Below are 24,499 nucleotides of genomic sequence, written 5' to 3'. Positions count from 1 at the left end.
GGCTACCAGGTGTCAAAGTCACCGATTGAACCTTGGAAGGAAAGAGCTGTCAGGATGGCTGAGCGGTCTAAGTCGCTGCGCTCGGGTCGCAGTCCCCACTGGAGGCGCGGGTTCGAATCCCAGAGATTCCCCCATAGGAATGAATGGTCGAAATGCCCAATTGAAATGAATGGCGGGCTACCAGGTGTCAAAGTCCCCCAATGAACCTGGGAAGGAAATAGCTGTCAGGATGGCCGAGCGGTCTAAGTCGCTGCGCTCGGGTCGCAGTCCCCACTGGAGGCGCGGGTTCGAATCCCAGAGATTCCCCCATAGGAATGAATGGTCGAAATGCCCAATTGAAATGAATGGCGGGCTACCAGGTGTCAAAGTCACCCAATGAACCTGGGAAGGAAAGAGCTGTCAGGATGGCTGAGCGGTCTAAGTCGCTGCGCTCGGGTCGCAGTCCCCACTGGAGGCGCGGGTTCGAATCCCAGAGATTCCCCCATAGGAATGAATGGTCGAAATGCCCCATTGAAATGAATGGCGGGATTCCAGGTGTCAAAGTCCACCATTGAACCTGGGAAGGAAAGAGCTGTCAGGATGGCCGAGCGGTCTAAGTCGCTGCGCTCGGGTCGCAGTCCCCACTGGAGGCGCGGGTTCGAATCCCAGAGATTCCCCCATAGGAATGAATGGTCGAAATGCCCAATTGAAATGAATGGCGGGCTACCAGGTGTCAAAGTCCCCCAATGAACCTGGGAAGGAAAGAGCTGTCAGGATGGCCGAGCGGTCTAAGTCGCTGCGCTCGGGTCGCAGTCCCCACTGGAGGCGCGGGTTCGAATCCCAGAGATTCCCCCATAGGAATGAAAGGTCGAAATGCCCAATTGAAATGAATGGCGGGCTACCAGGTGTCAAAGTCACCCATTGAACCTTGGAAGGAAAGAGCTGTCAGGATGGCTGAGCGGTCTAAGTCGCTGCGCTCGGGTCGCAGTCCCCACTGGAGGCGCGGGTTCGAATCCCAGAGATTCCCCCATAGGAATGAATGGTCGAAATGCCCAATTGAAATGAATGGCTGGCTACCAGGTGTCAAAGTCCCCCAATGAACCTGGGAAGGAAAGAGCTGTCAGGATGGCTGAGCGGTCTAAGTCGCTGCGCTCGGGTCGCAGTCCCCACTGGAGGCGCGGGTTCGAATCCCAGAGATTCCCCCATAGGAATGAAAGGTCGAAATGCCCAATTGAAATAAATGGCGGGCTACCAGGTGTCAAAGTCCCCCAATGAACCTGGGAAGGAAAGAGCTGTCAGGATGGCCGAGCGGTCTAAGTCGCTGCGCTCGGGTCGCAGTCCCCACTGGAGGCGAGGGTTCGAATCCCAGAGATTCCCCCATAGGAATGAATGGTCGAAATGTCCCATTGAAATGAATGGCGGGCTACCAGGTGTCAAAGTCCCCCAATGAACCTGGGAAGGAAAGAGCTGTCAGGATGGCCGAGCGGTCTAAGTCGCTGCGCTCGGGTCGCAGTCCCCACTGGAGGCGCGGGTTCGAATCCCAGAGATTCCCCCATAGGAATGAATGGTCGAAATGCCCAATTGAAATGAATGGCGGGCTACCAGGTGTCAAAGTCCCCCAATGAACCTGGGAAGGAAAGAGCTGTCAGGAAGGCTGAGCGGTCTAAGTCGCTGCGCTCGGGTCGCAGTCCCCACTGGAGGCGCGGGTTCGAATCCCAGAGATTCCCCCATAGGAATGAATGGTCGAAATGCCCCATTGAAATGAATGGCGGGATTCCAGGTGTCAAAGTCCACCATTGAACCTGGGAAGGAAAGAGCTGTCAGGATGGCCGAGCGGTCTAAGTCGCTGCGCTCGGGTCGCAGTCCCCACTGGAGGCGCGGGTTCGAATCCCAGAGATTCCCCCATAGGAATGAAAGGTCGAAATGCCCAATTGAAATAAATGGCGGGCTACCAGGTGTCAAAGTCCCCCAATGAACCTGGGAAGGAAAGAGCTGTCAGGATGGCCGAGCGGTCTAAGTCGCTGCGCTCGGGTCGCAGTCCCCACTGGAGGCGCGGGTTCGAATCCCAGAGATTCCCCCATAGGAATGAATGGTCGAAATGCCCAATTGAAATGAATGGCGGGCTACCAGGTGTCAAAGTCCCCCAATGAACCTGGGAAGGAAAGAGCTGTCAGGATGGCTGAGCGGTCTAAGTCGCTGCGTTCGGGTCGCATTCCCCACTGGAGGCGCGGGTTCGAATCCCAGAGATTCCCCCATAGGAATGAATGGTCGAAATGCCCAATTGAAATGAATGGCGGGCTACCAGGTGTCAAAGTCACCCAATGAACCTGGGAAGGAAAGAGCTGTCAGGAAGGCTGAGCGGTCTAAGTCGCTGCGCTCGGGTCGCAGTCCCCACTGGAGGCGCGGGTTCGAATCCCAGAGATTCCCCCATAGGAATGAATGGTCGAAATGCCCCATTGAAATGAATGGCGGGATTCCAGGTGTCAAAGTCCACCATTGAACCTGGGAAGGAAAGAGCTGTCAGGATGGCCGAGCGGTCTAAGTCGCTGCGCTCGGGTCGCAGTCCCCACTGGAGGCGCGGGTTCGAATCCCAGAGATTCCCCCATAGGAATGAATGGTCGAAATGCCCAATTGAAATGAATGGCGGGCTACCAGGTGTCAAAGTCCCCCAATGAACCTGGGAAGGAAAGAGCTGTCAGGATGGCCGAGCGGTCTAAGTCGCTGCGCTCGGGTCGCAGTCCCCACTGGAGGCGCGGGTTCGAATCCCAGAGATTCCCCCATAGGAATGAATGGTCGAAATGCCCAATTGAAATGAATGGCGGGCTATTAGGTGTCAAAGTCACCCAATGAACCTGGGAAGGAAAGAGCTGTCAGGATGGCTGAGCGGTCTAAGTCGCTGCGCTCGGGTCGCAGTCCCCACTGGAGGCGCGGGTTCGAATCCCAGAGATTCCCCCATAGGAATGAATGGTCGAAATGCCCCATTGAAATGAATGGCGGGCTACCAGGTGTCAAAGTCCCCCAATGAACCTGGGAAGGAAAGAGCTGTCAGGATGGCTGAGCGGTCTAAGTCGCTGCGCTCGGGTCGCAGTCCCCACTGGAGGCGCGGGTTCGAATCCCAGAGATTCCCCCATAGGAATGAATGGTCGAAATGCCCCATTGAAATGAATGGCGGGATTCCAGGTGTCAAAGTCCACCATTGAACCTGGGAAGGAAAGAGCTGTCAGGATGGCCGAGCGGTCTAAGTCGCTGCGCTCGGGTCGCAGTCCCCACTGGAGGCGCGGGTTCGAATCCCAGAGATTCCCCCATAGGAATGAATGGTCGAAATGCCCAATTGAAATGAATGGCGGGCTACCAGGTGTCAAAGTCCCCCAATGAACCTGGGAAGGAAAGAGCTGTCAGGATGGCCGAGCGGTCTAAGTCGCTGCGCTCGGGTCGCAGTCCCCACTGGAGGCGCGGGTTCGAATCCCAGAGATTCCCCCATAGGAATGAATGGTCGAAATGCCCAATTGAAATGAATGGCGGGCTATTAGGTGTCAAAGTCACCCAATGAACCTGGGAAGGAAAGAGCTGTCAGGATGGCTGAGCGGTCTAAGTCGCTGCGCTCGGGTCGCAGTCCCCACTGGAGGCGCGGGTTCGAATCCCAGAGATTCCCCCATAGGAATGAATGGTCGAAATGCCCCATTGAAATGAATGGCGGGCTACCAGGTGTCAAAGTCCCCCAATGAACCTGGGAAGGAAAGAGCTGTCAGGATGGCCGAGCGGTCTAAGTCGCTGCGCTCGGGTCGCAGTCCCCACTGGAGGCGCGGGTTCGAATCCCAGAGATTCCCCCATAGGAATGAAAGGTCGAAATGCCCAATTGAAATAAATGGCGGGCTACCAGGTGTCAAAGTCCCCCAATGAACCTGGGAAGGAAATAGCTGTCAGGATGGCCGAGCGGTCTAAGTCGCTGCGCTCGGGTCGCAGTCCCCACTGGAGGCGCGGGTTCGAATCCCAGAGATTCCCCCATAGGAATGAATGGTCGAAATGCCCAATTGAAATGAATGGCGGGCTACCAGGTGTCAAAGTCCCCCAATGAACCTGGGAAGGAAAGAGCTGTCAGGATGGCTGAGCGGTCTAAGTCGCTGCGCTCGGGTCGCAGTCCCCACTGGAGGCGCGGGTTCGAATCCCAGAGATTCCCCCATAGGAATGAATGGTCGAAATGCCCAATTGAAATGAATGGCGGGCTACCAGGTGTCAAAGTCCCCCAATGAACCTGGGAAGGAAAGAGCTGTCAGGATGGCTGAGCGGTCTAAGTCGCTGCGTTCGGGTCGCATTCCCCACTGGAGGCGCGGGTTCGAATCCCAGAGATTCCCCCATAGGAATGAATGGTCGAAATGCCCAATTGAAATGAATGGCGGGCTACCAGGTGTCAAAGTCACCCAATGAACCTGGGAAGGAAAGAGCTGTCAGGATGGCTGAGCGGTCTAAGTCGCTGCGCTCGGGTCGCAGTCCCCACTGGAGGCGCGGGTTCGAATCCCAGAGATTCCCCCATAGGAATGAATGGTCGAAATGCCCCATTGAAATGAATGGCGGGATTCCAGGTGTCAAAGTCCACCATTGAACCTGGGAAGGAAAGAGCTGTCAGGATGGCCGAGCGGTCTAAGTCGCTGCGCTCGGGTCGCAGTCCCCACTGGAGGCGCGGGTTCGAATCCCAGAGATTCCCCCATAGGAATGAATGGTCGAAATGCCCAATTGAAATGAATGGCGGGCTACCAGGTGTCAAAGTCCCCCAATGAACCTGGGAAGGAAAGAGCTGTCAGGATGGCCGAGCGGTCTAAGTCGCTGCGCTCGGGTCGCAGTCCCCACTGGAGGCGCGGGTTCGAATCCCAGAGATTCCCCCATAGGAATGAATGGTCGAAATGCCCAATTGAAATGAATGGCGGGCTACCAGGTGTCAAAGTCACCCAATGAACCTGGGAAGGAAAGAGCTGTCAGGATGGCTGAGCGGTCTAAGTCGCTGCGCTCGGGTCGCAGTCCCCACTGGAGGCGCGGGTTCGAATCCCAGAGATTCCCCCATAGGAATGAATGGTCGAAATGCCCCATTGAAATGAATGGCGGGCTACCAGGTGTCAAAGTCCCCCAATGAACCTGGGAAGGAAAGAGCTGTCAGGATGGCCGAGCGGTCTAAGTCGCTGCGCTCGGGTCGCAGTCCCCACTGGAGGCGCGGGTTCGAATCCCAGAGATTCCCCCATAGGAATGAAAGGTCGAAATGCCCAATTGAAATAAATGGCGGGCTACCAGGTGTCAAAGTCCCCCAATGAACCTGGGAAGGAAATAGCTGTCAGGATGGCCGAGCGGTCTAAGTCGCTGCGCTCGGGTCGCAGTCCCCACTGGAGGCGCGGGTTCGAATCCCAGAGATTCCCCCATAGGAATGAATGGTCGAAATGCCCAATTGAAATGAATGGCGGGCTACCAGGTGTCAAAGTCCCCCAATGAACCTGGGAAGGAAAGAGCTGTCAGGATGGCTGAGCGGTCTAAGTCGCTGCGCTCGGGTCGCAGTCCCCACTGGAGGCGCGGGTTCGAATCCCAGAGATTCCCCCATAGGAATGAATGGTCGAAATGCCCAATTGAAATTAATGGCGGGCTACCAGGTGTCAAAGTCACCCAATGAACCTGGGAAGGAAAGAGCTGTCAGGATGGCTGAGCGGTCTAAGTCGCTGCGCTCGGGTCGCAGTCCCCACTGGAGGCGCGGGTTCGAATCCCAGAGATTCCCCCATAGGAATGAATGGTCGAAATGCCCCATTGAAATGAATGGCGGGATTCCAGGTGTCAAAGTCCACCATTGAACCTGGGAAGGAAAGAGCTGTCAGGATGGCCGAGCGGTCTAAGTCGCTGCGCTCGGGTCGCAGTCCCCACTGGAGGCGCGGGTTCGAATCCCAGAGATTCCCCCATAGGAATGAATGGTCGAAATGCCCAATTGAAATGAATGGCGGGCTACCAGGTGTCAAAGTCCCCCAATGAACCTGGGAAGGAAAGAGCTGTCAGGATGGCTGAGCGGTCTAAGTCGCTGCGTTCGGGTCGCATTCCCCACTGGAGGCGCGGGTTCGAATCCCAGAGATTCCCCCATAGGAATGAATGGTCGAAATGCCCAATTGAAATGAATGGCGGGCTACCAGGTGTCAAAGTCACCCAATGAACCTGGGAAGGAAAGAGCTGTCAGGATGGCTGAGCGGTCTAAGTCGCTGCGCTCGGGTCGCAGTCCCCACTGGAGGCGCGGGTTCGAATCCCAGAGATTCCCCCATAGGAATGAATGGTCGAAATGCCCCATTGAAATGAATGGCGGGATTCCAGGTGTCAAAGTCCACCATTGAACCTGGGAAGGAAAGAGCTGTCAGGATGGCCGAGCGGTCTAAGTCGCTGCGCTCGGGTCGCAGTCCCCACTGGAGGCGCGGGTTCGAATCCCAGAGATTCCCCCATAGGAATGAAAGGTCGAAATGCCCAATTGAAATAAATGGCGGGCTACCAGGTGTCAAAGTCCCCCAATGAACCTGGGAAGGAAAGAGCTGTCAGGATGGCCGAGCGGTCTAAGTCGCTGCGCTCGGGTCGCAGTCCCCACTGGAGGCGCGGGTTCGAATCCCAGAGATTCCCCCATAGGAATGAATGGTCGAAATGCCCAATTGAAATGAATGGCGGGCTACCAGGTGTCAAAGTCCCCCAATGAACCTGGGAAGGAAAGAGCTGTCAGGATGGCCGAGCGGTCTAAGTCGCTGCGCTCGGGTCGCAGTCCCCACTGGAGGCGCGGGTTCGAATCCCAGAGATTCCCCCATAGTAATGAATGGTCGAAATGCCCAATTGAAATGAATGGCGGGCTACCAGGTGTCAAAGTCACCGATTGAACCTTGGAAGGAAAGAGCTGTCAGGATGGCTGAGCGGTCTAAGTCGCTGCGCTCGGGTCGCAGTCCCCACTGGAGGCGCGGGTTCGAATCCCAGAGATTCCCCCATAGGAATGAATGGTCGAAATGCCCAATTGAAATGAATGGCGGGCTACCAGGTGTCAAAGTCCCCCAATGAACCTGGGAAGGAAATAGCTGTCAGGATGGCCGAGCGGTCTAAGTCGCTGCGCTCGGGTCGCAGTCCCCACTGGAGGCGCGGGTTCGAATCCCAGAGATTCCCCCATAGGAATGAATGGTCGAAATGCCCAATTGAAATGAATGGCGGGCTACCAGGTGTCAAAGTCACCCAATGAACCTGGGAAGGAAAGAGCTGTCAGGATGGCTGAGCGGTCTAAGTCGCTGCGCTCGGGTCGCAGTCCCCACTGGAGGCGCGGGTTCGAATCCCAGAGATTCCCCCATAGGAATGAATGGTCGAAATGCCCCATTGAAATGAATGGCGGGATTCCAGGTGTCAAAGTCCACCATTGAACCTGGGAAGGAAAGAGCTGTCAGGATGGCCGAGCGGTCTAAGTCGCTGCGCTCGGGTCGCAGTCCCCACTGGAGGCGCGGGTTCGAATCCCAGAGATTCCCCCATAGGAATGAATGGTCGAAATGCCCAATTGAAATGAATGGCGGGCTACCAGGTGTCAAAGTCCCCCAATGAACCTGGGAAGGAAAGAGCTGTCAGGATGGCCGAGCGGTCTAAGTCGCTGCGCTCGGGTCGCAGTCCCCACTGGAGGCGCGGGTTCGAATCCCAGAGATTCCCCCATAGGAATGAAAGGTCGAAATGCCCAATTGAAATGAATGGCGGGCTACCAGGTGTCAAAGTCACCCATTGAACCTTGGAAGGAAAGAGCTGTCAGGATGGCTGAGCGGTCTAAGTCGCTGCGCTCGGGTCGCAGTCCCCACTGGAGGCGCGGGTTCGAATCCCAGAGATTCCCCCATAGGAATGAATGGTCGAAATGCCCAATTGAAATGAATGGCTGGCTACCAGGTGTCAAAGTCCCCCAATGAACCTGGGAAGGAAAGAGCTGTCAGGATGGCTGAGCGGTCTAAGTCGCTGCGCTCGGGTCGCAGTCCCCACTGGAGGCGCGGGTTCGAATCCCAGAGATTCCCCCATAGGAATGAAAGGTCGAAATGCCCAATTGAAATAAATGGCGGGCTACCAGGTGTCAAAGTCCCCCAATGAACCTGGGAAGGAAAGAGCTGTCAGGATGGCCGAGCGGTCTAAGTCGCTGCGCTCGGGTCGCAGTCCCCACTGGAGGCGAGGGTTCGAATCCCAGAGATTCCCCCATAGGAATGAATGGTCGAAATGTCCCATTGAAATGAATGGCGGGCTACCAGGTGTCAAAGTCCCCCAATGAACCTGGGAAGGAAAGAGCTGTCAGGATGGCCGAGCGGTCTAAGTCGCTGCGCTCGGGTCGCAGTCCCCACTGGAGGCGCGGGTTCGAATCCCAGAGATTCCCCCATAGGAATGAATGGTCGAAATGCCCAATTGAAATGAATGGCGGGCTACCAGGTGTCAAAGTCCCCCAATGAACCTGGGAAGGAAAGAGCTGTCAGGAAGGCTGAGCGGTCTAAGTCGCTGCGCTCGGGTCGCAGTCCCCACTGGAGGCGCGGGTTCGAATCCCAGAGATTCCCCCATAGGAATGAATGGTCGAAATGCCCAATTGAAATGAATGGCGGGCTACCAGGTGTCAAAGTCACCCAATGAACCTGGGAAGGAAAGAGCTGTCAGGATGGCTGAGCGGTCTAAGTCGCTGCGCTCGGGTCGCAGTCCCCACTGGAGGCGCGGGTTCGAATCCCAGAGATTCCCCCATAGGAATGAATGGTCGAAATGCCCCATTGAAATGAATGGCGGGATTCCAGGTGTCAAAGTCCACCATTGAACCTGGGAAGGAAAGAGCTGTCAGGATGGCCGAGCGGTCTAAGTCGCTGCGCTCGGGTCGCAGTCCCCACTGGAGGCGCGGGTTCGAATCCCAGAGATTCCCCCATAGGAATGAAAGGTCGAAATGCCCAATTGAAATAAATGGCGGGCTACCAGGTGTCAAAGTCCCCCAATGAACCTGGGAAGGAAAGAGCTGTCAGGATGGCCGAGCGGTCTAAGTCGCTGCGCTCGGGTCGCAGTCCCCACTGGAGGCGCGGGTTCGAATCCCAGAGATTCCCCCATAGGAATGAATGGTCGAAATGCCCAATTGAAATGAATGGCGGGCTACCAGGTGTCAAAGTCCCCCAATGAACCTGGGAAGGAAAGAGCTGTCAGGATGGCCGAGCGGTCTAAGTCGCTGCGCTCGGGTCGCAGTCCCCACTGGAGGCGCGGGTTCGAATCCCAGAGATTCCCCCATAGTAATGAATGGTCGAAATGCCCAATTGAAATGAATGGCGGGCTACCAGGTGTCAAAGTCACCGATTGAACCTTGGAAGGAAAGAGCTGTCAGGATGGCTGAGCGGTCTAAGTCGCTGCGCTCGGGTCGCAGTCCCCACTGGAGGCGCGGGTTCGAATCCCAGAGATTCCCCCATAGGAATGAATGGTCGAAATGCCCAATTGAAATGAATGGCGGGCTACCAGGTGTCAAAGTCCCCCAATGAACCTGGGAAGGAAATAGCTGTCAGGATGGCCGAGCGGTCTAAGTCGCTGCGCTCGGGTCGCAGTCCCCACTGGAGGCGCGGGTTCGAATCCCAGAGATTCCCCCATAGGAATGAATGGTCGAAATGCCCAATTGAAATGAATGGCGGGCTACCAGGTGTCAAAGTCACCCAATGAACCTGGGAAGGAAAGAGCTGTCAGGATGGCTGAGCGGTCTAAGTCGCTGCGCTCGGGTCGCAGTCCCCACTGGAGGCGCGGGTTCGAATCCCAGAGATTCCCCCATAGGAATGAATGGTCGAAATGCCCCATTGAAATGAATGGCGGGATTCCAGGTGTCAAAGTCCACCATTGAACCTGGGAAGGAAAGAGCTGTCAGGATGGCCGAGCGGTCTAAGTCGCTGCGCTCGGGTCGCAGTCCCCACTGGAGGCGCGGGTTCGAATCCCAGAGATTCCCCCATAGGAATGAATGGTCGAAATGCCCAATTGAAATGAATGGCGGGCTACCAGGTGTCAAAGTCCCCCAATGAACCTGGGAAGGAAAGAGCTGTCAGGATGGCCGAGCGGTCTAAGTCGCTGCGCTCGGGTCGCAGTCCCCACTGGAGGCGCGGGTTCGAATCCCAGAGATTCCCCCATAGGAATGAAAGGTCGAAATGCCCAATTGAAATGAATGGCGGGCTACCAGGTGTCAAAGTCACCCATTGAACCTTGGAAGGAAAGAGCTGTCAGGATGGCTGAGCGGTCTAAGTCGCTGCGCTCGGGTCGCAGTCCCCACTGGAGGCGCGGGTTCGAATCCCAGAGATTCCCCCATAGGAATGAATGGTCGAAATGCCCAATTGAAATGAATGGCTGGCTACCAGGTGTCAAAGTCCCCCAATGAACCTGGGAAGGAAAGAGCTGTCAGGATGGCTGAGCGGTCTAAGTCGCTGCGCTCGGGTCGCAGTCCCCACTGGAGGCGCGGGTTCGAATCCCAGAGATTCCCCCATAGGAATGAAAGGTCGAAATGCCCAATTGAAATAAATGGCGGGCTACCAGGTGTCAAAGTCCCCCAATGAACCTGGGAAGGAAAGAGCTGTCAGGATGGCCGAGCGGTCTAAGTCGCTGCGCTCGGGTCGCAGTCCCCACTGGAGGCGAGGGTTCGAATCCCAGAGATTCCCCCATAGGAATGAATGGTCGAAATGTCCCATTGAAATGAATGGCGGGCTACCAGGTGTCAAAGTCCCCCAATGAACCTGGGAAGGAAAGAGCTGTCAGGATGGCCGAGCGGTCTAAGTCGCTGCGCTCGGGTCGCAGTCCCCACTGGAGGCGCGGGTTCGAATCCCAGAGATTCCCCCATAGGAATGAATGGTCGAAATGCCCAATTGAAATGAATGGCGGGCTACCAGGTGTCAAAGTCCCCCAATGAACCTGGGAAGGAAAGAGCTGTCAGGAAGGCTGAGCGGTCTAAGTCGCTGCGCTCGGGTCGCAGTCCCCACTGGAGGCGCGGGTTCGAATCCCAGAGATTCCCCCATAGGAATGAATGGTCGAAATGCCCCATTGAAATGAATGGCGGGATTCCAGGTGTCAAAGTCCACCATTGAACCTGGGAAGGAAAGAGCTGTCAGGATGGCCGAGCGGTCTAAGTCGCTGCGCTCGGGTCGCAGTCCCCACTGGAGGCGCGGGTTCGAATCCCAGAGATTCCCCCATAGGAATGAATGGTCGAAATGCCCAATTGAAATGAATGGCGGGCTACCAGGTGTCAAAGTCCCCCAATGAACCTGGGAAGGAAAGAGCTGTCAGGATGGCCGAGCGGTCTAAGTCGCTGCGCTCGGGTCGCAGTCCCCACTGGAGGCGCGGGTTCGAATCCCAGAGATTCCCCCATAGGAATGAAAGGTCGAAATGCCCAATTGAAATGAATGGCGGGCTACCAGGTGTCAAAGTCACCCATTGAACCTTGGAAGGAAAGAGCTGTCAGGATGGCTGAGCGGTCTAAGTCGCTGCGCTCGGGTCGCAGTCCCCACTGGAGGCGCGGGTTCGAATCCCAGAGATTCCCCCATAGGAATGAATGGTCGAAATGCCCAATTGAAATGAATGGCTGGCTACCAGGTGTCAAAGTCCCCCAATGAACCTGGGAAGGAAAGAGCTGTCAGGATGGCTGAGCGGTCTAAGTCGCTGCGCTCGGGTCGCAGTCCCCACTGGAGGCGCGGGTTCGAATCCCAGAGATTCCCCCATAGGAATGAAAGGTCGAAATGCCCAATTGAAATAAATGGCGGGCTACCAGGTGTCAAAGTCCCCCAATGAACCTGGGAAGGAAAGAGCTGTCAGGATGGCCGAGCGGTCTAAGTCGCTGCGCTCGGGTCGCAGTCCCCACTGGAGGCGAGGGTTCGAATCCCAGAGATTCCCCCATAGGAATGAATGGTCGAAATGTCCCATTGAAATGAATGGCGGGCTACCAGGTGTCAAAGTCCCCCAATGAACCTGGGAAGGAAAGAGCTGTCAGGATGGCCGAGCGGTCTAAGTCGCTGCGCTCGGGTCGCAGTCCCCACTGGAGGCGCGGGTTCGAATCCCAGAGATTCCCCCATAGGAATGAATGGTCGAAATGCCCAATTGAAATGAATGGCGGGCTACCAGGTGTCAAAGTCCCCCAATGAACCTGGGAAGGAAAGAGCTGTCAGGAAGGCTGAGCGGTCTAAGTCGCTGCGCTCGGGTCGCAGTCCCCACTGGAGGCGCGGGTTCGAATCCCAGAGATTCCCCCATAGGAATGAATGGTCGAAATGCCCCATTGAAATGAATGGCGGGATTCCAGGTGTCAAAGTCCACCATTGAACCTGGGAAGGAAAGAGCTGTCAGGATGGCCGAGCGGTCTAAGTCGCTGCGCTCGGGTCGCAGTCCCCACTGGAGGCGCGGGTTCGAATCCCAGAGATTCCCCCATAGGAATGAAAGGTCGAAATGCCCAATTGAAATAAATGGCGGGCTACCAGGTGTCAAAGTCCCCCAATGAACCTGGGAAGGAAAGAGCTGTCAGGATGGCCGAGCGGTCTAAGTCGCTGCGCTCGGGTCGCAGTCCCCACTGGAGGCGCGGGTTCGAATCCCAGAGATTCCCCCATAGGAATGAATGGTCGAAATGCCCAATTGAAATGAATGGCGGGCTACCAGGTGTCAAAGTCCCCCAATGAACCTGGGAAGGAAAGAGCTGTCAGGATGGCTGAGCGGTCTAAGTCGCTGCGTTCGGGTCGCATTCCCCACTGGAGGCGCGGGTTCGAATCCCAGAGATTCCCCCATAGGAATGAATGGTCGAAATGCCCAATTGAAATGAATGGCGGGCTACCAGGTGTCAAAGTCACCCAATGAACCTGGGAAGGAAAGAGCTGTCAGGATGGCTGAGCGGTCTAAGTCGCTGCGCTCGGGTCGCAGTCCCCACTGGAGGCGCGGGTTCGAATCCCAGAGATTCCCCCATAGGAATGAATGGTCGAAATGCCCCATTGAAATGAATGGCGGGATTCCAGGTGTCAAAGTCCACCATTGAACCTGGGAAGGAAAGAGCTGTCAGGATGGCCGAGCGGTCTAAGTCGCTGCGCTCGGGTCGCAGTCCCCACTGGAGGCGCGGGTTTGAATCCCAGAGATTCCCCCATAGGAATGAATGGTCGAAATGCCCAATTGAAATGAATGGCGGGCTACCAGGTGTCAAAGTCCCCCAATGAACCTGGGAAGGAAAGAGCTGTCAGGATGGCCGAGCGGTCTAAGTCGCTGCGCTCGGGTCGCAGTCCCCACTGGAGGCGCGGGTTCGAATCCCAGAGATTCCCCCATAGGAATGAATGGTCGAAATGCCCAATTGAAATGAATGGCGGGCTACCAGGTGTCAAAGTCACCCAATGAACCTGGGAAGGAAAGAGCTGTCAGGATGGCTGAGCGGTCTAAGTCGCTGCGCTCGGGTCGCAGTCCCCACTGGAGGCGCGGGTTCGAATCCCAGAGATTCCCCCATAGGAATGAATGGTCGAAATGCCCCATTGAAATGAATGGCGGGCTACCAGGTGTCAAAGTCCCCCAATGAACCTGGGAAGGAAAGAGCTGTCAGGATGGCCGAGCGGTCTAAGTCGCTGCGCTCGGGTCGCAGTCCCCACTGGAGGCGCGGGTTCGAATCCCAGAGATTCCCCCATAGGAATGAAAGGTCGAAATGCCCAATTGAAATAAATGGCGGGCTACCAGGTGTCAAAGTCCCCCAATGAACCTGGGAAGGAAATAGCTGTCAGGATGGCCGAGCGGTCTAAGTCGCTGCGCTCGGGTCGCAGTCCCCACTGGAGGCGCGGGTTCGAATCCCAGAGATTCCCCCATAGGAATGAATGGTCGAAATGCCCAATTGAAATGAATGGCGGGCTACCAGGTGTCAAAGTCCCCCAATGAACCTGGGAAGGAAAGAGCTGTCAGGATGGCTGAGCGGTCTAAGTCGCTGCGCTCGGGTCGCAGTCCCCACTGGAGGCGCGGGTTCGAATCCCAGAGATTCCCCCATAGGAATGAATGGTCGAAATGCCCAATTGAAATGAATGGCGGGCTACCAGGTGTCAAAGTCCCCCAATGAACCTGGGAAGGAAAGAGCTGTCAGGATGGCTGAGCGGTCTAAGTCGCTGCGTTCGGGTCGCATTCCCCACTGGAGGCGCGGGTTCGAATCCCAGAGATTCCCCCATAGGAATGAATGGTCGAAATGCCCAATTGAAATGAATGGCGGGTGAAGAAGGTATATTAAAATCACCAACTGAGGGGTGTAGTTAATCCATAACTTTTTGCGTGTCCAATAAACCAACTGGTGAGATGAGAAATGAACAGAGTTTCCTGCGCAGGATAATTCTTAGAGGAGATCTCCTGTTACACCATTGAATCAAACTCCGACAGGTTTTGATCAACAATGCACACCCTTCTTTCGAAGGGCCAGCCTTTTATTACAATTCAGTCTCCAAGCAGAATATCTCTCCCTTCATGAATGAGCAAATGTGTTATACAGTTGAAGGACATGTCAAACAACAGAACTCTTAGCGCAGCTGCATTCGTCTCTAGCCAAAATATGTATATTTTCAAGGCACTTTTCATATTCTTCTTCATAACAAAATCTCACTTTATCATTTGACCCAAAAGCACCAATGACCGTGACTAATGGAAAAGCAAAGCAAGTTCTGTTCAAGACCACAATGTACGTGTACAAAATAAAACAAGAAATTCTGGACCAATCAGTGTATAGCAAAATCAAGGGCGAAAATATGTTTTCGTACAAAGTGATGAGAAGGAACTTTTCTAGACTAAATAATATGGTCCCAGCTTTAACCCAGAACATACGAGGTCAACATCATGTGCCCTGCTCAGGACACAAGACACTTTGACAAACTTAAAATGAAGAATTAAAATGTTCATGATCAGTAACAATAATCGATATATGAAAATAGGTATTAAAATGTTATAATATCCTTCAGTCCCCCTTTTGGGCTTACGTAAACACTAAGCCCAATAACTAAATATTTAAACATTTTACACAAAGATTCCAGCGGGATCTACATCGGATGTTGCAGCAGGCCGGGCTGAGGAAGTAATAGCCTCCATCATCATGTAAGAAGACTTATTTCGTACGTCCTGTTTTTCACTTGCGGCAGAAATAATTTTCTCGCAAAGGGAACGAATACAGGGTATACAACAACATCCGCATATTGTTATTAGAGCCGTAAATACAGCAATTGATATCAAAATTGTGGAAATTAAGGTTTTGTAGCGGCCAAATACAGTCATCCAATTATCCCATAGCGAAGTGTCTATACCCGAGTGTTCATTCATCTTTCTATTAAGTGTCCGGAGTCCCTTAATTGCAATAGTTAAAGTACCATCCGGTGCGGTATTATTAGGAATGAAGGTACAACATTGATCTGCGAACATTGAGCAAACTCCCCCTTTTTCTGCCAATAGCATATCAAGTGCAATTCGGTTCTGAAAAGCCATCAAAGATGTGGCAGCCAATTGGCCATGTACAGCTTCAAATCCAGATTGAGTCCAATTTCCTAGTCTTTGTACATTGTAATGCACATAATTAATTCTGTCTACATTTTTGTTAATGGTACACCACCAACAAATTAGGGATTCAAATCCTGAAGTTATTTGATTAGTCAATTTGTATTCATTTGGCACACCTCTCGGCACTCCAATTGCATCAATGTAGGTGGGGACATTTTCCTGTTGCCAAGAAGATCGTTTAATTCTATGGAAAGGAGGAGAAGATTGTGGTTCCCAAGTGTCAATCATTTGTAAAAGGTTATCAACCGAGGTGGGAAAAAGTTGTACTGGCAGAAGAAGGGTGATGAGAGCACAATATCCTTTGCCATCCCAAGGCAACTTGTCAAATATCTGATTATGCCCACACCACCACCAAATGTCAGCCCTTGATTGAGGCTTGAATTTTTGACCCACATTTATTATTGTAGTGCAGTGTGAAATGTGATCTAGTTCTCCCAATTGTTCTCCGGTACCTGTCATTTTAATACATGAAAAATTACCATCTGCAATTTCCTTTGAAAATATTGGTTTAGTTGTCTGCAAATTCACTAGTGGATATATCTTATCCCATTGAGAGCATTTGGCATTTGGGGCAGTTTTATTCATAATTTCCATTATACATTGTTCCTCGATTTTAGCCGGGATTACTCTCAATAAAGGTCGTGGTCCCACACATACTACACACTCCTTACCAGAGGCGTGTGCTGCCTCGTGTGCTAGCAATAGCCAATTGTTGCTGCTTTTGGACACTCCTGTAGTAACCCTAAACCATTCAATTACACCATCAATCGGTACACTTACAGCTTTTACCCCATTCTCCATTGAGTATTTAGTCATTTTTGGTTGGTCTAGCTTACTCATAGTCTTATTTACACAGATTAGAATAGGAAAACGTGGGTCAACGCCGTGGGACCATGCCCATAACAGTAATCCAAAACAGGAGGTGTTGTACAAAGTTACATTAGCTGGTCGTATATTCCCGTCGGGAATGGAAAAGGTTAATTCTAGTTGACCTCCCATTTTACGCAGTGTTGTCCTTTTAGAAAAGAAAACAGCCTCCTTACTTTTTCCCGGTGGCCAATATTGTCCACTTTGGGTGGTTATAAAAGTACCCCAATCTAGTTGCGCAACATTTCCTGTCAAATACCACCAATATTTCACCCATATTCCTCCCCTTGTCTCTTCCCATCCTCTAAATCCCTTTAATGACGTAATGGGAATTTTGACAGAGGTGTTTGTGTTTGGGGCAACTGTCACCGTGACTGAGTCATCATACGTTTTGGATATAACCCAGGGAATGTGTGGAGAGTTCATGTCTCGCTTAGCCCGAATTTTTGTGGTTGCGTTTACAGATGTGGTTAGGGGATCCCAAAAACACAAAATTGGCATAACAGTCAGTATAAGAAAGAGTGTCGTGATGCAGACGCAATTGAAGACGCATTGTCTCTTCGAAGTAGCCATCTTGTGATTTTTTTTTTTTTTTTTTTTTTAAACAGTCGTCACTTTCTTTATTTTCTTGTGTGGATGGTGCACTCAGGTTCCTTGAGCAGCATCAGCAGAAGGTTGAACAGAGCCTTTTTGTGAAGAGGGTCCTTCTGCCTCTCTCCAACTGCCAGGGGTGCAAAAATCGGTCACCGGGATTTTATCTTCCCAAGTTGTGACTCATTCTTTGTGGAATGCCCTGGAAAAAGGGACACATTCCTCCTGTTTCCATTCGAAAGACGTCCTCAGCGAAACTCAATCTTCATGTAGTAATTCCTCAGCTCGTTAGCTGACACTGGAAGCAGTTGAATGGCCTCTCGGCTGGCACATCTGGTCACTGGAACAGCTGGCTGGTCTCTCTGTTGATTCGTCAGATGGCAGGTGCAGTGGTTTCTCTGTTGATTCCCGGTGGTGGCTGGCTCCTGAAGGTGGAGGCTTTGGTCCAGATCCAGCAGGTCGTGTGGATGAGAGGTGATACCAGGTGTCTCCCTTGTTATGCAAGCGCACGGCACGAGATGTTCTCTCGGTCACCTTGTGAGGTCCGGTCCATCTGGGGGAACACCATTTCCTTTTAATAACTTTTAGCCACACATATTCACAATTATTCATTTTTAAAGGAACGTCTAGTTGTTTATCTGTTAACTTAGAGAACGTAGATACTATCTCTTTAAGTACTGGAGGTCCTGCAACGGGTGACTCTCCCAGCGGCACATTAGGAGCCGGAAAAGGTCTGTTTTTGTGACCTTCAAATGGAGTCCAGCCTTTAGCTGAATTCATTGACATGCGTACATTCATCAGAGCAACAGGAAGTGCTTGGAGCCAGTTCAATTTTGATGAGGCTAGTGCTTTAGCCAATTTTTCTTTAATATTTCGGTTCATTCGTTCAACCTGTCCTTGCGATTGAGGATGGTATACAGAACCAAATGCGTGTTTTAGCCCCAATGCTTTTTCTACTTCCTGCAAATGTATGTTTTTAAAGTGAGTCCCGTTGTCAGAACGGATTTTCCTGGGAAACCCATGTGATGGTATGTAATGATTAATCAAATGTTTTACCACCTCCTTTGCTGTTTCAGATTTACAGTGATATGCTTCCGGCCAGCCGGAAAAGGAATCCACTATCACCAACAAGTATCGGTACCCTTGCACTGGCTTTATCATGTCGGTGAAGTCCATAGAAATCACTTGTCCCGGACCAGTCACTTCCGGATCGTGAGTGCCGGGAGAAGGTTTCGAAGTGGGCATACTGTTGAATTTATTACAAACAGTGCAGTTTCGCAGTTCATGTTTAACCACTTGTCTCATATAAGGGTGGTACCAGTTGCCCAATCGTCTCATTACCTCTTCTACACCAACATGGCACATTCCATGGGCTTCGGAAATTAGACTTTTTAATTGTTTTTGGGATAGGACATATTTACCTTCTTTTCGCCAAATGCCTGCTTCATCTTTTTTACCCCCTTTTTCCAGCCACACACTCTTTTCTTCTGGACTCGCCTTCTTCTGCCACCGTTTTATTGTTTCTGAAGTTATTTCTGGTCCGTCCTCCAATTCACCTTCACTCACCACCAGTTGTCGTGTTGAGCTGTAGCCTGCGGCTCGTTTTGCGGCTTTGTCGGCATGATCATTTCCTACTGACACAAAATCATCACGTTTCGAATGTCCTTTACATTTGATTACTGCTACGGCTTTAGGTAGTAGTATGGCGTCTTTTAACTCAAGGATGTCTTGATAGTGTTTAATAGGCATCCCTGAAGCAGTCATGTAGTCATTTCTCTTCCATTCGTTAATAGCCGTGTGTATCACTACTATTACATAAGCCGAATCAGTGTATATGTTTACAGTCTTGTCTTTTGCTAATTTCAAGGCAGTTATCACAGCTACCAACTCCGCTCTTTGAGCTGACTGAGGCCCTGTGAGTCTATCTGCCACTTTTAGGTCATAAGTTGTTCCAGTCATTTGTGTTACAGCAAAACCAGATTGGAGCCCTTTGTCTCCCTTAAAACAACATCCGTCCGTAAATAACGTCAGATCTGGGTTATCTAGTGGGACATCGTAAAGGTCATTTCTCAATGTGTTTTCTTCCACAATTCGCTGAGTACAGCAGTGGGATTGGCCCTCCAACATGCCTTCTGCCATGTTAATTCCCTCATGTATAAACAAAATGTGAGGTTGTGTCAGGACTGATTCAATTTTTCTCTGTCGTCCACCTGTCATTGTAAATGCTTGGCTAGTTACGTACTGCACAGTGCTGTGTGACGTGCGGATTGTCAGCGGGTGGTGCAATACAATGTGAGATGTTTTTTGGATCAAGCGAGCTAATGCGGAAGCAAAAGCTGCACAAAGAGGGTGTCGCCGTTCATATTTTCCAAGAGGTGTTGAGGCGTACAGGCAAACATGCCTTTCACCATTCTCCCCCTTTTGAAACAGAACAGCTGACACACTTGTAGGCTTCTCTGACACATCAAGAAAAAACATCTTTTTATAATTAGGGATCATCAGAGCCGTAGCTGATGATAAAAATTGTTTCAGCAGAACAAAAGAGTTGTCTGCAGCTTGAGTCCAATTAAGAACATGTGACAGGTTTCTCATTCCTTTTTCCCTCACCAATTGTCTGAGAGAATGAGTCAGTTCAGCAAAATCTGAAATATGGTGTCTGGAATAATTACAGAGACCCAGAAATGCCAACATTTGCTTCACATTTGTCGGTTTGGGATGGTGCAAGATGTCATTCTTGTGTGACGGAGACATACCTGTCCCCTGTTTTGATATAAGTCGTCCCAGGAAAGAAACCTGAGTTCGGGCAATTTGGAGTTTGTCCTTGGAGCATTTTAGGCCCACTGAAGCCAGGTGGCTTAAAAGGAGCCGTGTAGCTTGCAAGCAGGTCTCCTCGGACGGTGCAGCTAAAAGTAGGTCATCCACATATTGCACCAAAAGAACATCAGCAGGTAGCCGGAGAGGTGACAGCAACTGTCGAAGGGAAGCATTGAAAACACCAGGAGACAACACAAACCCTTGTGGCAGTCGAGTATATGAGTAACACTCATTATTCCACATAAATGCAAAATATTTTTGCATAGATGTGTGAAGAGGGATGCAAAAAAATGCATTTGCAAGGTCAATGCAAGTGAAATGCGTGTGCAATGGAGTAATTTGTAACAGAGCAGAATGAGGATTTGGCACTGGCAATGCAGGTGTCAAAACTTTAGCATTAATAGTTCTGAGATCATGTACCATACGAAATTTTCCAGTACTTTTCTTTTCCACTGGAAGAATGGGAGTATTGTAATTTGACTTCTCAATTTTACAGAGAACTCCTGCTTTTATCAAACCCTCAATTGTTGTTGAGATGCCAAGTCGGCCTTCATCCGTCATCCGGTATTGTGGCACCCAAACTGAGCCCGGCTTCATTTCGAAAGTCACCGGAGCAACGGTACACAAACCCACATCAGTCGGGCCTTCAGACCACAGTGCAGCGGGCAGGGTTTTTAATACGTCGTCAGCAAAATCGCTGTTAGAAGATTCCCTCCCATGGTAGCGATCCAAAAGCTGATGTTCTAAAATTGACATGGAAGCAAACATATCAGATTTAATCCAATAAGCATCAAGAGATCTGGAATATAGTAAATCTGTGTGTATCGTGTTTTGCCAGTCAGTAGCTTTTGTGCAAGCCAGGACAAATGGACCCAGGTCTTTCGCTGTGTGCCGGGATGACACCATCAGTGATACATGAGGATGACATGCCAGCACGGATTCATCAGCTGGCTCCGCCATTTTGTACCATCGGGATTGCTCTTCAGTTAAATTCACAGAAAAAGCCACACCGGGCCCACCTGCGAACAGATGACCTATTCGCAACTCCCAGGCGTCATCAACAATCGTACGGAACTCCTCACTGTATATCTCATCACCACATCTGTCATAAAAAAGAGTACAATGGATGCAGTCAGATACCATATTGTATGAGTGCAAGTTACGAACCCAAGTAGTCCATTTTGTCCAAAACTTTTCAGCATCTTTCCACCCTGGGGACTCAATGTCAACTTTTGCCCAGTAGACATCTGAAGTGGCACACGTCATGGCTTGTTGAGGTGCCAGTGGAAACTGGGTGAAGGCGGAGGTACCCGTGCAGTGATGAGTATGTCCATCTGGGAATTGAAGCGTAAGTCCCTTCGACCCACACTGGATTAATGGAGCAGTTTTTACGAGAAGATCCCTTCCCATAAGATTCACGGGACAGTTCGGTGCGTACACAAATGCATGCAGGAATGTTTGGGTGAAGCATTGTGTATGTGCTGGGGCTGTTAAATTTAGAGTAGCTTCTTCTCCTTTAAATCCAATCAGCGAAATGCCATCAGTGGTTAGGGATAATCCGGGTGGCAGTGTCATAATGGTAGAGTGACGAGCTCCAGTATCTACCATAAATGATAATGTAGTCCCACATACTGAAATGTCAATCATCGGTTCATCCAGACCTGTACATGTGAGTTTAGTGTCCAGTCATTGCGGAAACTGTCCTCCAGGTGGCGCCAGGAACCCATGTTGTTCCACTGGTGGTGGTGGTGGTGGGTATTGCAGCTCGACTGGAGGCGGCATGTACTGGTCTCGTCCGGCAGGAGGCAGATAATGCTGATTTGGAGGAAAAGGCAGATATTGTTGTGACATTGCTCGCATACGTGAGCCCCGCCCCCTTTGACGGTAGTCATTTCCGCGGCCACGGCGTTGATAGAGGTCATGACCGTATTGTTGATAGTAGCGGCCACCATCTTGATCTTGATAGGGGCTCCCTCGGCCTTTGTGTTGCACACGGTCTCTGCTCCAATTTTCACGTGGTTGCCTTCGGCATTGGTTCGACCAGTGGCCAGTTGAACCACATTTGAAGCATTGGTCTTGTCTCACAGAAGGACCCGACCGGAACACAGCGCACTCTCCCACAGAATCAGGTGATGAGATCTCAGTGAAGGCCGGAGCTAAAAGTGGCTCCTCTTTTTTCTTTAAAGATTGTAATTGTATAATTGCTAATTGACATTCAGTACTCTTATGTTTTTCAACTTTTGAGTCGATATCTTTTGCATGTCTTCTCAAATGATGTTTAAGATGAGACAGCCACCTTGTATGGTCTGCCCCGGGCAAATCTGGGTTCGAGTCCAAAGCCTGCACAACAGACTTAGGAATCCCTTTCAGCACAGCTGCTCTGAAAATTTGCGAATATAATACAGAGTCAGTTGGCAGGTGTCCAGTTTTTAACGAATATTCAACAAGTGCACGGTCAATGAAGGTAGCTGCTTCCTCATCAGCTTTTGGCGCGAACACCAAATCAGATATGACAATCTCCGGGATCGGGAATAATTCACCTAATATTTTAAATAGTTTCTCATAATTTTCACGTGTTAATGCTTCATCATCCCTCAAAAGTGACATTTCTGAAGCATCCATTAGCGTGTGCAGCTGAGATAAAGGGCATGCGTTTGTTAAAAGTGAATGCATGTCCCCCGCCGTCAAAATTTGACCTATGACCTCTCTCTGCACAGATCTAAGCCAATTTTCTCCTCCAGACGGCATTGGAGGAAGTTTTTGCAAAAGCACACTTAAATCAGACGGAGCGTAGGGCTTGTACACCGTAGCCGATGACCCTGAAGCAGGATCTACTTTTCTCCACATTGGAGCTTGTATGTTACCTCCATTTTTTTTATTCGAGCGAGTTGCTTTAGCAGGAGCACTTTCTTGGGGCCTGTCAGTGTTATCTATTTCCCTTTTCCCTCCAACAGCAACTGTCAGCTCAGCCAATTTCCTCTGAAGGTCTTCAATTTGATTGTTATGATCCATCATAGTAATACAATGTCGTTTATGGTAATCGTCTTTTTGAGCCTGTTCTGCACGTCTGTCTTGTAACAATTCTTCATTCGCCGCCCTCTCGAAGCGATTTAAAGAAGTACGCCATACTTCGCGCAACTTATGTGGTATTTCCGCATGTCTAGCCAATTCTATTCCAAATTTTTCCGCTTCATCCACTTTTTCTTGTGCGTCTCCTCTCATATTCAGTAATACACTTAATTTTTCACTTAACAGATTTACGGATGCTGTTACGCCCGCCGCCAATGCATGCGACGCTTGCGAAATTGAGGGACGTTCGGCAGTCGTTTCACGATTTTCACCGGTCCAATTCACATCCAAATTTCCACTGTTCACCGTCAATATCGGCGCTTGTACCTCGCGTAGCATTCGTATAGGATCAGCATATGGCGAGTTTGTAACCGTATCTTCCAGCGTGCCACATAGCGGTGAAGCTACTTGCTTAGCATGCAAATCAGCCTCTTTGTTATTATTCGTCTGTGACACAGCCATGCGAGCTGTTTTCACAGAACTGCCTAAAGCTAACATTCTAGCATTACTCATTATTTTATCAACAAGCTTTCGATCATTTCTGGCTTTTCTTCCACTCGAAGAAATTACAGATGTGTGTTGCACCAGCTCATCTAGTTCGTGACGTTTTTTCACACATGCAAGTTCAACGCTCTTCATCAAAGAGATTAGACACACTGCAGATTGTAATGGCGGAAAATAACCTTTTCTACAGCCGTCTTGTATCCAGTCGCAAAGTTCTTTTTTTGTTTCTCGTTTAGCCTTTGTAGGTAAAATCCCTATAGCCACAGCGCATGCGTTTCCAATTTGTTTATCCAGCGTCATCCCATCTAAACTCAACGGAATCCCATTCGGGTCAAACCACTGTGTTTTGAGTTCAAATAGAGTGTCCATGTTTCGTCTTAATTATTAACTCAGGTATTTTATAGCTTATTGATTTGTATTATATTATATTGTAGATTATCATAGTTCAGTTGTATTAATATTTAAATGAAGTGACGTCTCACTTATAACAGAATTAATCAACTGTTCTCGTCGCGGTCCCTTTAAGATTTTACCGTAACGTTAGAGTTTCTTCACCGATCAGACGGCATACACACACAACGGACAGACAAGACATGTCGTTTTGTACGACATATCAACACATAAATATCCGGATGTCAACTGCGCTACCCCAGCTTCAACAGTTTCTTTGTCTTTGAATTTTAGTCACGAATATTCAATAGACCTATTGGCTTGATCTAAAACGTCGTATCAAATATGCTTTAGTCAGCCCGACTTACACGAGTTGAGTCAATACATCTTATATCTCTTATATCTTGTCTAAAAATGTCAATATCCAATTATTCATAGACCTATCGATTAATCTTAAAACGGCGTACTAAATCCGTTTTATGTCAATCTGACTTCCTATAAGTTGAGTCCTTTGTCCCTAGAAAATGAAGCAGTCGATCCTCCCGCAGCTTTAATCGGCAACACTTATTCAAGGATCTTTGTTATCTAATTACCCAAGAATCTATTACTCATAAAAACAAAGTGTTTGTCTCTCCCGCGCATCAGGCAGGGATCAAGACAAAGATGCTTTTTGAGCCGACTTCTCTCAACTTAAATATGTATGGACGTAAAACCAATGCCCACACATCTAACGCTTGGTTACAACAATAATGTTTCCCCAGCT

The 24,499-nt window shown here is 50.6% G+C and overlaps 1 long non-coding RNA gene across 1 annotated transcript; it reads right to left on the bottom strand.

Annotated features, from left to right (window-relative positions):
• Positions 1-14,341: 14,341 nt before the first annotated feature.
• Positions 14,342-24,488, bottom strand: LOC144040949 (uncharacterized). Its single transcript, XR_013289927.1, has 2 exons — positions 20,941-24,488; positions 14,342-20,875 (listed from the first exon to the last, which is right to left on the bottom strand). It is a non-coding gene; the product is annotated as an uncharacterized LOC144040949 (long non-coding RNA).
• Between the last annotated feature and the right edge of the window lie 11 nt (positions 24,489-24,499).

The sequence above is a fragment of the Vanacampus margaritifer genome, unplaced genomic scaffold (genome assembly GCF_051991255.1).
Source record: "Vanacampus margaritifer isolate UIUO_Vmar unplaced genomic scaffold, RoL_Vmar_1.0 HiC_scaffold_63, whole genome shotgun sequence".
Classification (NCBI taxonomy): Eukaryota; Metazoa; Chordata; class Actinopteri; order Syngnathiformes; family Syngnathidae; genus Vanacampus; species Vanacampus margaritifer.
Note: the sequence above shows the minus strand (reverse complement) of the source record. Positions and strands in the feature narration are given on the sequence as shown.